We start from the raw sequence: 13,260 nt of genomic DNA, 5'->3' as shown, positions 1-13,260 counted from the left end.
TGGGATGGTCCGGTATACTGTGTGGGATGGTCAGGTATACTGTGTGGGATGGTCCGGTATACTGTGTGGGATGGTCCGGTATACTGTGTGGGATGGTCAGGTATACTGTGTGGGATGGTCAGGTATACTGTGTGGGATGGTCAGGTATACTGTGAGGGATGGTCAGGTATACTGTGTGGGATGGTCAGGTATACTGTGAGGGATGGTCCGGTATACTGTGTGGGATGGTCAGGTATACTGTGAGGGATGGTCAGGTATACTGTGTGGGATGGTCAGGTATACTGTGTGGGATGGTCAGGTGTACTGTGTGGGATGGTCAGGTATACTGTGTGGGATGGTCCGGTATACTGTGTGGGATGGTCAGGTATACTGTTTGGGATTGTCCGGTATACTGTGTGGGATGGTCAGGTATACTGTGTGGGATGGTCAGGTATACTGTGGGATGGTCAGGTATACTGTGTGGGATGGTCCGGTATACTGTGTGGAATGGTCCAGTATACTGTGTGGGATGGTCCGGTATACTGTGTGGGATGGTCCGGTATACTGTGTGGGATGGTCCGGTATACTGTGTGGGATGGTCAGGTATACTGTGTGGGATTGTCCGGTATACTGTGTGGGATGGTCAGGTATACTGTGTGGGATGGTCCGGTATACTGTGTGGGATGGTCCGGTATACTGTGTGGGATGGTCAGGTATACTGTGTGGGATGGTCCGGTATACTGTGTGGGATGGTCAGGTATACTGTGAGGGATGGTCCGGTATACTGTGTGGGATGGTCAGGTATACTGTGTGGGATGGTCCGGTATACTGTGAGGGATGGTCAGGTATACTGTGTGGGATGGTCCGGTATACTGTGTGGGATGGTCCGGTATACTGTGTGGGATGGTCCGGTATACTGTGTGGGATGGTCAGGTATACTGTGTGGGATGGTCAGGTATACTGTGTGGGATGGTCCAGTATACTGTGTGGGATGGTCAGGTATACTGTGTGGGATGGTCAGGTATACTGTGTGGGATGGTCAGGTATACTGTGTGGGATGGTCAGGTATACTGTGTGGGATGGTCCGGTATACTGTGTGGGATGGTCAGGTATACTGTGTGGGATGGTCCGGTACACTGTGTGGGATGGTCAGGTATACTGTGTGGGATGGTCAGGTATACTGTGTGGGATGGTCAGGTATACTGTGTAGGATGGTCAGGTATACTGTGTGGGATGGTCCGGTATACTGTGTGGGATGGTCCGGTATACTGTGAGGGATGGTCAGGTATACTGTGTGGGATGGTCCAGTATACTGTGTGGGATGGTCCAGTATACTGTGTGGGATGGTCCAGTATACTGTGTGGGATGGTCCAGTATACTGTGTGGGATGGTCCAGTATACTGTGTGGGATGGTCCAGTATACTGTGTGGGATGGTCCAGTATACTGTGTGGGATGGTCCAGTATACTGTGTGGGATGGTCCAGTATACTGTGTGGGATGGTCCAGTATACTGTGTTGGATGGTCCAGTATACTGTGTGGAATGGTCCAGTATACTGTGTGGGATGGTCCAGTATACTGTGTTGGATGGTCCAGTATACTGTGTGGGATGGTCCAGTATACTGTGTGGGATGGTCCAGTATACTGTGTTGGATGGTCCAGTATACTGTGAGGGATGGTCCAGTATACTGTGTGGGATGGTCCAGTATACTGTGAGGGATGGTCCAGTATACTGTGTGGGATGGTCCAGTATACTGTATATTTTTTTATAGTTATTCTCAGAACTATTAATGATATTGTAATTTTTAAATAAGTATCGTTATTTATTTCCCGTTATACTGTCAGTGTTAAATGTGTATTATTGTCGTTATTATCTGGTATAGCTTATGAATGAAGTGGAAACTTGTGACGGAAGCGGTACGACATGTTTGTCCCGTCGCCGGCAGCACGTCCCAGGCAGAGCGAGGGGTCTGCTCGCTGATTGCGGGTCTCTCCCGCCAGTTCGCATCTGTGTGTTGAGGAGTGAGGGTGTGTCTCTCGTTAATCTTGGGAAGTTTTGTGCGTTCCCTATTTTGGAAAGGCAGTTGTTGTTTTGCCGGCTCTTATATAAATGAGATGAGAACCAAACACATATATGTGATTCCTTTAATATAAATTGGAGCAACACGCTGGTGATATACAAACATTTATTAATCAGGTGAGTTCGATTTTTATTGTTATATATTTAATGTATGTGAACTAATTGCCAGCCCCCATAAGGCTCAGTTTTTTAGTGATAAATCCGGCTGTAGTTAACCAAATAAACATATACGAGAAAGTAACTATTTATTACAGATTAGTGTCAACAATTTCTGTAATTTAATGCCATTTGTACGACGCTGACATGTTAGTTGAAAACCTTGCGTTATTATATATATATATATATATATATATATATATATATATATATATATATATATATATATATATATATATATATATATATATATATATATATATATAAATTGCGAATAATGGGTGCTCAAGAGCCTAGGCCGTGCAGTCGGCTTATAGCTGATTGGACCCCACATTGGTCGAGTCTCATGTCTGGTCAAGACGGTTGGGCACGTTTATTTAGGCCTAAACCCGATGTAGTTAGAACATATCCGGGAGCTAGACGACTGTTGTGGGTTGCATCTTGGATAAGCCTAACACACATCCTGTTCCAGACAATGGTAAACACAAATGTAAAATATAGAAATTTCCGATGAATTACAGGCCGGGTTGCTCATAGTATTGCCTGAACACATGTCTTGCAGGCTGGCCTGTAACCTTGTGACAACTGCAGGCTGGCCTGTAACCTTGTGACAGCTGCAGGCTGGCCTGTAACCTTGTGACAGCTGCAGGCTGGCCTGTAACCTTGTGACAACTGCAGGCTGGCCTGTAACCTTGTGACAGCTGCAGGCTGGCCTGTAACCTTGTGACAACTGCAGGCTGGCCTGTAACCTTGTGACAGCTGCAGGCTGGCCTGTAACCTTGTGACAGCTGCAGGCTGGCCTGTAACCTTGTGACAACTGCAGGCTGGCCTGTAACCTTGTGACAGCTGCAGGCTGGCCTGTAACCTTGTGACAGCTGCAGGCTGGCCTGTAACCTTGTGACAACTGCAGGCTGGCCTGTAACCTTGTGACAACTGCAGGCTGGCCTGTAACCTTGTGACAGCTGCAGGCTGGCCTGTAACCTTGTGACAGCTGCAGGCTGGCCTGTAACCTTGTGACAACTGCAGGCTGGCCTGTAACCTTGTGACAGCTGCAGGCTGGCCTGTAACCTTGTGACAGCTGCAGGCTGGCCTGTAACCTTGTGACAACTGCAGGCTGGCCTGTAACCTTGTGACAGCTGCAGGCTGGCCTGTAACCTTGTGACAACTGCAGGCTGGCCTGTAACCTTGTGACAGCTGCAGGCTGGCCTGTAACCTTGTGACAATTGCAGGCTGGCCTGTAACCTTGTGACAGCTGCAGGCTGGCCTGTAACCTTGTGACAGTTGCAGGCTGGCCTGTAATCTTGTGACAGCTGCAGGCTGGCCTGTAACCTTGTGACAGCTGCAGGCTGGCCTGTAACCTTGTGACAGCTGCAGGGTGGCCTGTAACCTTGTGACAACTGCAGGCTGGCCTGTAACCTTGTGACAACTGCAGGCTGGCCTGTAACCTTGTGACAGCTGCAGGCTGGCCTGTAATCTTGTGACAGCTGCAGGCTGGCCTGTAACCTTGTGACAGCTGCAGGCTGGCCTGTAATCTTGTGACAGCTGCAGGCTGGCCTGTAACCTTGTGACAGCTGCAGGCTGGCCTGTAATCTTGTGACAGCTGCAGGCTGGCCTGTAACCTTGTGACAGCTGCAGGCTGGCCTGTAACCTTGTGACAACTGCAGGCTGGCCTGTAACCTTGTGACAACTGCAGGCTGGCCTGTAACCTTGTGACAGCTGCAGGCTGGCCTGTAACCTTGTGACAACTGCAGGCTGGCCTGTAACCTTGTGACAACTGCAGGCTGGCCTGTAACCTTGTGACAACTGCAGGCTGGCCTGTAACCTTGTGACAGCTGCAGGCTGGCCTGTAACCTTGTGACAACTGCAGGCTGGCCTGTAACCTTGTGACAACTGCAGGCTTGCCTGTAACCTTGTGACAACTGCAGGCTGGCCTGTAACCTTGTGACAGCTGCAGGCTGGCCTGTAACCTTGTGACAACTGCAGGCTGGCCTGTAACCTTGTGACAACTGCAGGCTGGCCTGTAACCTTGTGACAACTGCAGGCTGACCTGTAACCTTGTGACAGCTGCAGGCTGGCCTGTAATCTTGTGACAGCTGCAGGCTGGCCTGTAACCTTGTGACAGCTGCAGGCTGGCCTGTAACCTTGTGACAACTGCAGGCTGGCCTGTAACCTTGTGACAACTGCAGGCTGGCCTGTAACCTTGTGACAGCTGCAGGCTGGCCTGTAATCTTGTGACAGCTGCAGGCTGGCCTGTAACCTTGTGACAGCTGCAGGCTGGCCTGTAACCTTGTGACAACTGCAGGCTGGCCTGTAACCTTGTGACAGCTGCAGGCTGGCCTGTGGCCTCGTGACAGCTGCAGGCTGGCCTGTGTGACCTTGTGACAGTTACAGGCTGGCCTGTATGACCTTATGAGTTACAGGCTGGCCAGTGTGACCTTGTGACAGCTGCAGGCTTGCATGTGTGACCTTGTGACAGCTGCAGGCTGGCCTGTGTGACCTTGTGACAGCTGCAGGCTGGCCTGTGTGACCTTGTGACAGTTACAGGCTGGCCAGTGTGGCCTCGTGACAGCTGCAGGCTGGCCTGTGGCCTCGTGACAGCTGCAGGCTGGCCTGTGGCCTCGTGACAACTGCAGGCTGGCCTGTGTGACCTTGTGACAGTTACAGGCTGGCCAGTGTGGCCTCGTGACAGCTGCAGGCTGGCCTGTGTGACCTTGTGAGTGTTACAGGCTGGCCAGTGTGACCTTGTGAGAGTTACAGGCTGGCCAGTGTGGTCTCGTGACAACTGCAGGCTGGCCAGTGTGGCCTCGTGACAGGTGCAGGCTGGCCTGTGTGACCTTGTGAGAGTTACATACCTGTACAGGGTTTCGGGAGTTCTACTGCTCCATCCTGGCCTGAGGCCAGGCTCGACTTGAGATAACTTGATCCACCATGCTGTTGCTGGGAGCTGCCCGCAGGCAAACATATCCATCACAGCCCGGTTGGTCTGGCACTTCTTGATGAAAACAATCTTGTTTCCTCTTGAAGATGTCCACGGTTGTTCCGGCAATATTTCTTATGCTCGCTGGGAGGACGTTGAACAACCGCGGATCTCTGATGTTTATACAGTGTTCTCTGATTGTGACTATGGCACCTCTGCTCTTCACTGGTTCTATTCTTGTGGGGTTTGTTATTCTACACATATTTCTAATGACTTAGAGGTTCACATTCTCTCAGTTAGTGGTCAAGGCGGCGTCCATCACTCTCACTACAGATTCTGCAACTCCGCTGCTCAAATGTTGTTCCCATTCCGAATTTCCGTGGATATTTCTATCTAAGATGGATTCTCGCTAATACTGATTCTCTCCCTCGTCCTCCTCCTCTTCGTCCATAATGATTGGGATTGCCAGCTGCAACCATGTTGTACCATCGTACAGATTCACTGGTTTGTGCTTCTATCCTCCTTTCCTCAGTTACCTTGTCACGGTGATGTTGCCTGATAATACCTCTAATTTGTAGTTGAGTCTTGGGTATGAAGTATTCAATATGGTCTCCTTCAGCGCCTTCAGCAGCCAGCACATCTGCTCGTTCATTCCCACATATTCCAACATGGGAGGGGATCCCCAACATGGGAGGGGATCCCCAACATGGGAGGGGATCCACAACATGGGAGAGGATCCCCAACATGGGAGGGGATCCTCAACATGGGAAGGGATCCCCAACATGGGAGGGGATCCACAACATGGGAAGGGATCCACAAGATGGGAGAGGATCCCCAACATGGGAGGGGATCCACAACATGGGAGGGGATCCCCAACATGGGAGGGGATCCCCAACATGGGAGGGGATCCCCAACATGGGAGAGGATCCCCAACATGGGAGGGGATCCCCAACATGGGAGAGGATCTCCAACATGGGAGGGGATCCTCAACATGGGAAGGGATCCCCAACATGGGAGGGGATCCACAACATGGGAAGGGATCCACAACATGGGAGGGGATCCCCAACATGGGAGGGGATCCACAACATGGGAGGGGATCCCCAACATGGGAGGGGATCCCCAACATGGGAGGGGATCCCCATCATGGGAGAGGATCCCCAACATGGGAGGGGATCCTCAACATGGGAAGGGATCCCCAACATGGGAGGGGATCCCCAACATGGGATGGAGATCCCCAACATGGGAGGGGATCCCCAACATGGGAGGGGATCCCCAACATGGGAGGGGATCCTCAACATGGGATGGAGATCCCCAACATGGGAGGGGATCCCCAACATGGGAGGGGATCCCCAACATGGGAGGGGATCCTCAACATGGGAAGGGATCCCCAACATGGGAGGGGATCCCCAACATGGGAGGGGATCCACAGAAACTTGATGACTCTTCTCTGATTGGTAAGTACTCTCACAGCTTTCTTAATTTCAGCGACTATTGCAAGATTTTCTGCCCGATTTTTACTTAGGCTTTGCAGTGCTGCTTTTGAATCAGTGCAAATCACTGCACCATTAGTGTTCCGTTCAAGAAACCTTAACGCCATAACAATGGCAGTTAGCTCTGCTTTGAAGAGGCATAGTTCTCTATACGTGCTTTTTCTTCATTTCTGCGTTGGAAAGTATTATCCTTGATTACCGTGTATGCTGCACCAGCCCTGCCATTGACAGGGTTAGATGACCCGTCAGTGTAGATTTGATTTAATTCATCTCCGGCTTCTTTATAGATTTCCTCAAGATACTTACTTGTGCCTCATTTCTTGTGGTATCATGTTGGATTTTTTCATTGCCATTTCATTGATGATGATCTTGCATGAGTCATCCTCCCAGGGAGGTAACCTCTCTACAGGCAGGAGTTCACGGGCTTGCTCAAGCAGGTGAAGCTCTTCGAGGTAGCAGACTGATCTGTGATGCCATTTTTTGCTTCTCCTGTTTCCCCCTGTAAGTAACACAGGAATCTTAATTGCAAGCTTCGCATTCAGTTCTTTAATTGTGTTTTTGTGTTGGTCAGGCACTTCTTGTAAGAACCTGTCCAAGTGCATCTTGAATAACTTCGTTCGGGCAATATTTCTAATGCATGTTGGGAGTGTGTTGAACAGCTGTGGACCTCTGATGTTCAGTGTTCTCTGATAGTGCCTATGGCACCTCTACTCTTTACCGGTTCTATTTTGCATTTCCTTCTTTACATTTCGCTCCAGTATGTTGCTATTGTACAGTACAAGTTTGGGACCTGGCCTTCAAGTATCTTTCATGTATATATTATTTGATCCCTTTCTCGTCTCCTTTACAAAGATTACATTTTGAGAGCTTTGAGACGGTCTCAATAATTTAGATGTCTTATCGCGTCTGTGCGTGCCGTATATGTTCTCTGTATTCCCACTAATTCAGCAATCTCTCCCGCTCTGAAAGGTGAAGTGAGTACCGAGCAATACTCAAGACGGGACAGCACCAGAGATTTAAATAGTATTAGCATTGCTGTGGGGTCCCTGGATTTAAACGTTCTCATAATCCATTGCAGGCCGGCCAGTGTGACCTTGTGACAGCTGCAGGCTGGTCTGTGTGACCTTGTGACAGCTGCAGGCTGGCCTGTGTGACCTTGTGACAGCTGCAGGCTGGCCAGGGTGACCTTGTGACAGCTGCAGGCTGGCCTGTGTGACCTTGTGACAGTTACAGACTGGCCTGTGTGACCTTGTGACAGTTACAGACTGGCCTGTGTGACCTTGTGACAGTTGCAGGCTGGCCAGGGTGACCTTGTGACAGTTACAGACTGGCCTGTGTGACCTTGTGACAGTTACAGGCTGGCCTGTGTGACCTTGTGACAGCTGCAGGCTGGCCAGGGTGACCTTGTGACAGCTGCAGGCTGGCCAGGGTGACCTTGTGACAGCTGCAGGCTGGCCTGTGTGACCTTGTGACAGCTGCAGGCTGGCCAGGGTGACCTTGTGACAGCTGCAGGCTGGCCAGGGTGACCTTGTGACAGCTGCAGGCTGGCTAGGGTGACCTTGTGACAGCTGCAGGCTGGCCAGGGTGATCTTGTGACAGCTGCAGGCTGGATAATAACAGTTGTTTGTTACACTGACGTTAGTTACAGGCAGATTGTGGATAATATCTGCAAGTACAGGCTGGATGTTGAGGAACTTCATATATTGTATGATGGATAGTAAACTCATGCATGCCGCAGGCGGGATAGTCCCCCTACAACCTGTCCTCCTGCAACCTGTCCTCCTACAACCTGTCCCACTACAACCTGTCCTCCTACAATCTGTCCAACAATCTGTCCAACAACCTGTCCTCCTACAACCTGTCCCCCTACAACCTGTCCCCCATTACAACCTGTCCCCCCTACAACCTGTCCCCCCTACAACCTGTCCTCCTACAGCCTGTCCTCCTACAACCTGTCCCCCTACAACCTGTCCCCCCTACAACCTGTCCCCCCTACAACCTGTCCTCCTACAGCCTGTCCCCCTACAACCTGTCCTCCCTTCAACCTGTCCTCCTGCAGCCTGTCCTACAACCTGTCCTCCTACAACCTGTCCTCCTACAACCTGTCCCACTACAACCTGTCCTCCTACAATCTGTCCAACAATCTGTCCAACAACCTGTCCTCCTACAGCCTGTCCCCCTACAACCTGTCCTCCCTTCAACCTGTCCTCCTACAATCTGTCCTCCAACAACCTGTCCTCCTACAACCTGTCCTCCAACAACCTGTCCTCCTACAACCTGTCCTCCTACAATCTGTCCTCCAACAATCTGTCCTCCAACAACCTGTCCTCCTACAACCTGTCCTCCAACAACCTGTCCTCCTACAACCTGTCCTCCTACAACCTGTCCTCCTACAACCTGTCCTCCTACAACCTGTCCTCCTACAACCTGTCCTCCTACAACCTGTCCTCCAACAACCTGTCCTCCAACAACCTGTCCTCCTACAACCTGTCCTCCTACAACCTGTCCTCCAACAACCTGTCCTCCAACAACCTGTCCTCCTACAACCTGTCCTCCTACAATCTGTCCTCCAACAATCTGTCCTCCAACAACCTGTCCTCCTACAACCTGTCCTCCTACAACATGTCCTCCAACAACCTGTCCTCCTACAACCTGTCCTCCTACAACCTGTCCTCCTACAACCTGTCCTACAATCTGTCCTCCAACAACCTGTCCTCCTACAACCTGTCCTCCAACAACCTGTCCTCCTACAACCTGTCCTCCAACAACCTGTCCTCCTACAACCTGTCCTCCTACAACCTGTCATCCTACAATCTGTCCTCCAACAACCTGTCCTCCTACAACCTGTCCTCCTACAATCTGTCCTCCTACAATCTGTCCTCCTACAACCTGTCCTCCTACAACCTGTCCTCCTACAACCTGTCCTCCTACAAAGAACGTCACTTTTCCCTCGTAGGCGTTACATAAAGTAAAAAATAGTCGTACTAGAAAATGGAAGCGGTTGGCGAAAGTAAAGTACTGTCCCGTTTTCTGTTTTGGGTCCTCTGGCAGGTTAGGAGAGGACACTTTACATTGAATCTTTACACTTAAATCTGCAGATATAGCTCCTCGGCACAAGGGGGGAGTAAAGCCTTGGCAAAAAATTATAGGCCAGTTGCACTAACATCACACATAATAAAAGTGTTTGAAAGAGTGATTAGGAATCAAATTTCTAGTTTTATGGAAAATAATGAGTTGCACAACCCAGGACAACATGGATTTAGAGCGGTAAGATCCTGTCTGTCACAGTTACTCAACCACTATGACAAAATCACAGAAGCCCTAGAAGAAAAGCAAAATGCAGATGTTGTATACACAGACTTTGCAAAGGCGTTCGACAAATGTGACCATGGGGTGATAGCTCACAAAATGAGGTCAATGGGAATAACTGGAAAAGTAGGACGCTGGATACTTCATTTCCTGTCGAACAGAACACAGAGAGTAACAGTCAATAAAATAAAATCGAGTCCAAGAGCAGTTAAAAGCTCTGTACCTCAAGGTACAGTCCTTGCACCGCTGCTGTTCCTTATTCTCATATCAGATATAGACAAAAATTCACGTCACAGCTTCGTGTCATCCTTTTGCAGATAATACAAAAATCAGCATGAAAATTACCTCTGTTGAAGACGTTAAAAAATTACAAGCAGATATCAACAAAGTTTTCGATTGGGCAGCAGAAAATAACATGATGTTTAACAGTGATAAATTTCTGGTACTCACTTACGGCGAAAATGAGGACCTTAAACATAATACAGGGTACAAAACACAATCGAATCTGCCCATAGAAGGAAAACAGCATGTCAAGGATTTGGGAATAATGATGTCCGACGATCTAACGTTTAGGGAGCATTACCAAGCAAATATTGCGTCAGCCAGAAAATAACATTATGTTGGTGGCGGATGTAGATGAACAGTGTTCACTAGTGTGTCCCAGTCTTTAACTGCTTTCATAACTATTGTAGTCCCTGTGGATTTTGCATCTAATACAGCTGCTCTTGTTTGATGCGCAGGGCTTCAGTAGCTTCACATTCCAGTAAGTAATGCAATAGTGGCTCCTCTGCCTCAGTTCCACAGATGTGACACTCTTTAACTATTGGGTTCATTTCCTCCCAGCAGCACTTGTAACCAAGTCTGAGTCTGTGTATGGCTACTGCAATGTCTCTGGATATCTTTTTGCCAGGCTTGAAAGAGGAGTAACCAGTGGCATGTTCGTACCATATCGCAGTGGATCTTCCTTCCGCTACTTTGGCTCTGTGGCGACTTTTGATAGTTGAGAATATTTTCTTCTTGATTTGCTCCTTAATCTGTGAAAAACTTGGAGGTATTTTAACCTACAACAGATAGAGCAGTGGTAATGTCAATGTGACTTTGAATCCAATTTAGAATGATTGACAGCCCTAGATTGTGTGCTTCTTTCCCCTATATGTTGGATTTCTGTGATGAGTTGTATATTATCTCTGTGCTGGCAGGATAACAATGCTTGGAGCGAGGATTTAGAGTCGGTATGAACTGGGACGCCCAGAGACTGTTCTGAGCGAATTGGATTTATTCATTTAGGGAGGACAGGTACATAATACAAGTAGGTGAGGAGTACAGCGTAAAGGGAGGACGAATAGGGCTTAAATGGGGGACGTAATAGGGACGAATAAAAAAATGGTACGAAACACATACAAAGATTAATCAGGTGTAGTGGGCGTGGCATGTTGAACAGTGTCTTCTGTGTTGGCATCTTCAGGTTCCGGGCTTGTTCTTACTCCCATGGTGGGGTGTTCTTACTCTCATGGTGGCTTGTTCTTACTCCCATGGTGGGGTGTTCTTACTCTCATGGTGGCTTGTTCTTACTCTCATGGTGGGGTGTTCTTACTCTCATGGTGGGGTGTTCTTACTCTCATGGTGGGGTGTTCTTACTCTCATGGTGGCTTGTTCTTACTCTCATGGTGGGGTGTTCTTACTCTCATGGTGAAGTGTTCTTACTCTCATAGTAGGTTGTGTTCTTACTCCCATGGTGGGGTGTTCTTACTCTCATGGTGAAGTGTTCTTACTCCCATGGTGGCTTGTTCTTACTCCCATGGTGGGGTGTTCTTACTCCCATGGTGGGGTGTTCTTACTCTCATGGTGGCTTGTTCTTACTCCCATGGTTAGGTGTTCTTACTCCCATGGTGGGGTGTTCTTACTGCCATGATGGGGTGTTCTTCCTCCCATGGTGGCTTGTTCTTACTCCCATGGTGGGGTGTTCTTACTCCCATAGTGGGGTGTTCTTACTCCCATAGTGGGGTGTTCTTACTCCCATGGTGGGGTGTTCTTACTCCCATAGTGGGGTGTTCTTACTCCCATGGTGGGGTGTTCTTACTCACATGGTGGGGTGTTCTTACTCCCATGGTGGGGTGTTCTTACTCTCATGGCGGGGTGTTCTTACTCCCATGGTGGGGTGTTCTTACTCTCATGGTGGGGTGTTCTTACTCCCATGGTAGGGGGTTCTTACTCCCATGGTGGGGTATTCTTACTCCCATGGTGGGGTGTTCTTACTCTCATGGTGGGGTGTTCTTACTCCCATGGTGGGGTGTTCTTACTCCCATGGTGGGGTATTCTTACTCCCATGGTGGGGTGTTCTTACTCCCATGGTGGGGTGTTCTTACTCCCATGGTGGGGTATTCTTACTCCCATGGTGGGGTGTTCTTACTCTCATGGTGGCTTGTTCTTACTCCCATGGTGGGGTATTCTTACTCCCATGGTGGGGTGTTCTTACTCCCATGGTGGGGTGTTCTTACTCCCATGGTGGGGTGTTCTTAGTCCCATGGTGGGGTGTTCTTACTCCCATGGTGGGGTGTTCTTACTCCCATGGTGGGGTGTTCTTACTCTCATGGTGGGGTGTTCTTACTCCCATGGTGGGGTGTTCTTACTCTCATGGTGGGGTGTTCTTACTCCCATGGTGGGGTGTTCTTACTCCCATGGTGGGGTGTTCTTACTCCCATGGTGGGGTGTTCTTACTCCCATGGTGGCTTGTTCTTACTCCCATGGTGGCTTGTTCTTACTCCCATGGTGGGGTGTTCTTAGTCCCATGGTGGGGTGTTCTTACTCCCATGGTGGGGTGTTCTTACTCCCATGGTGGGGTGTTCTTACTCTCATGGTGGGGTGTTCTTACTCTCATGGTGGCTTGTTCTTACTCTCATAGTAGGTTGTGTTCTTACTCCCATGGTGGCTTGTTCTTACTCCCATGGTGAGGTGTTCTTACTCTCATGGTGGGGTGTTCTTACTCCCATGGTGGGGTGTTCTTACTCCCATGGTGGGGTGTTCTTACTCCCATGGTGGCTTGTTCTTACTCTCATAGTAGGTTGTGTTCTTACTCTCATGGTGGCTTGTTCTTACTCCCATGGTGGGGTGTTCTTACTCCCATGGTGGGGTGTTCTTACTCCCATGGTGGGGTGTTCTTACTCCCATGGTGGCTTGTTCTTACTCACATGGTGGGGTGTTCTTACTCCCATGGTGGGGTGTTCTTACTCACATGGTGGGGTGTTCTTACTCACATGGTGGGGTGTTCTTACTCCCATGGTGGGGTGTTCTTACTCCCATTGTGGGGTGTTCTTACTCCCATGGTGGCTTG

General features: G+C 49.5%; 1 protein-coding gene across 1 annotated transcript in view; it reads left to right on the top strand.

Annotated features, from left to right (window-relative positions):
* Positions 1-1,992: 1,992 nt before the first annotated feature.
* Positions 1,993-13,260, top strand: part of LOC123756886 (uncharacterized) — a 79,557-nt gene continuing 68,289 nt past the window's right edge. Inside the window, 1 exon segment of the mRNA XM_045740287.2 lies at positions 1,993-2,174. The gene's annotated coding sequence lies outside the window, so the exon portion shown is untranslated.

The sequence above is a fragment of the Procambarus clarkii genome, chromosome 26 (assembly GCF_040958095.1).
Source record: "Procambarus clarkii isolate CNS0578487 chromosome 26, FALCON_Pclarkii_2.0, whole genome shotgun sequence".
Lineage (NCBI taxonomy): Eukaryota > Metazoa > Arthropoda > Malacostraca > Decapoda > Cambaridae > Procambarus > Procambarus clarkii.
Note: the sequence above shows the minus strand (reverse complement) of the source record. Positions and strands in the feature narration are given on the sequence as shown.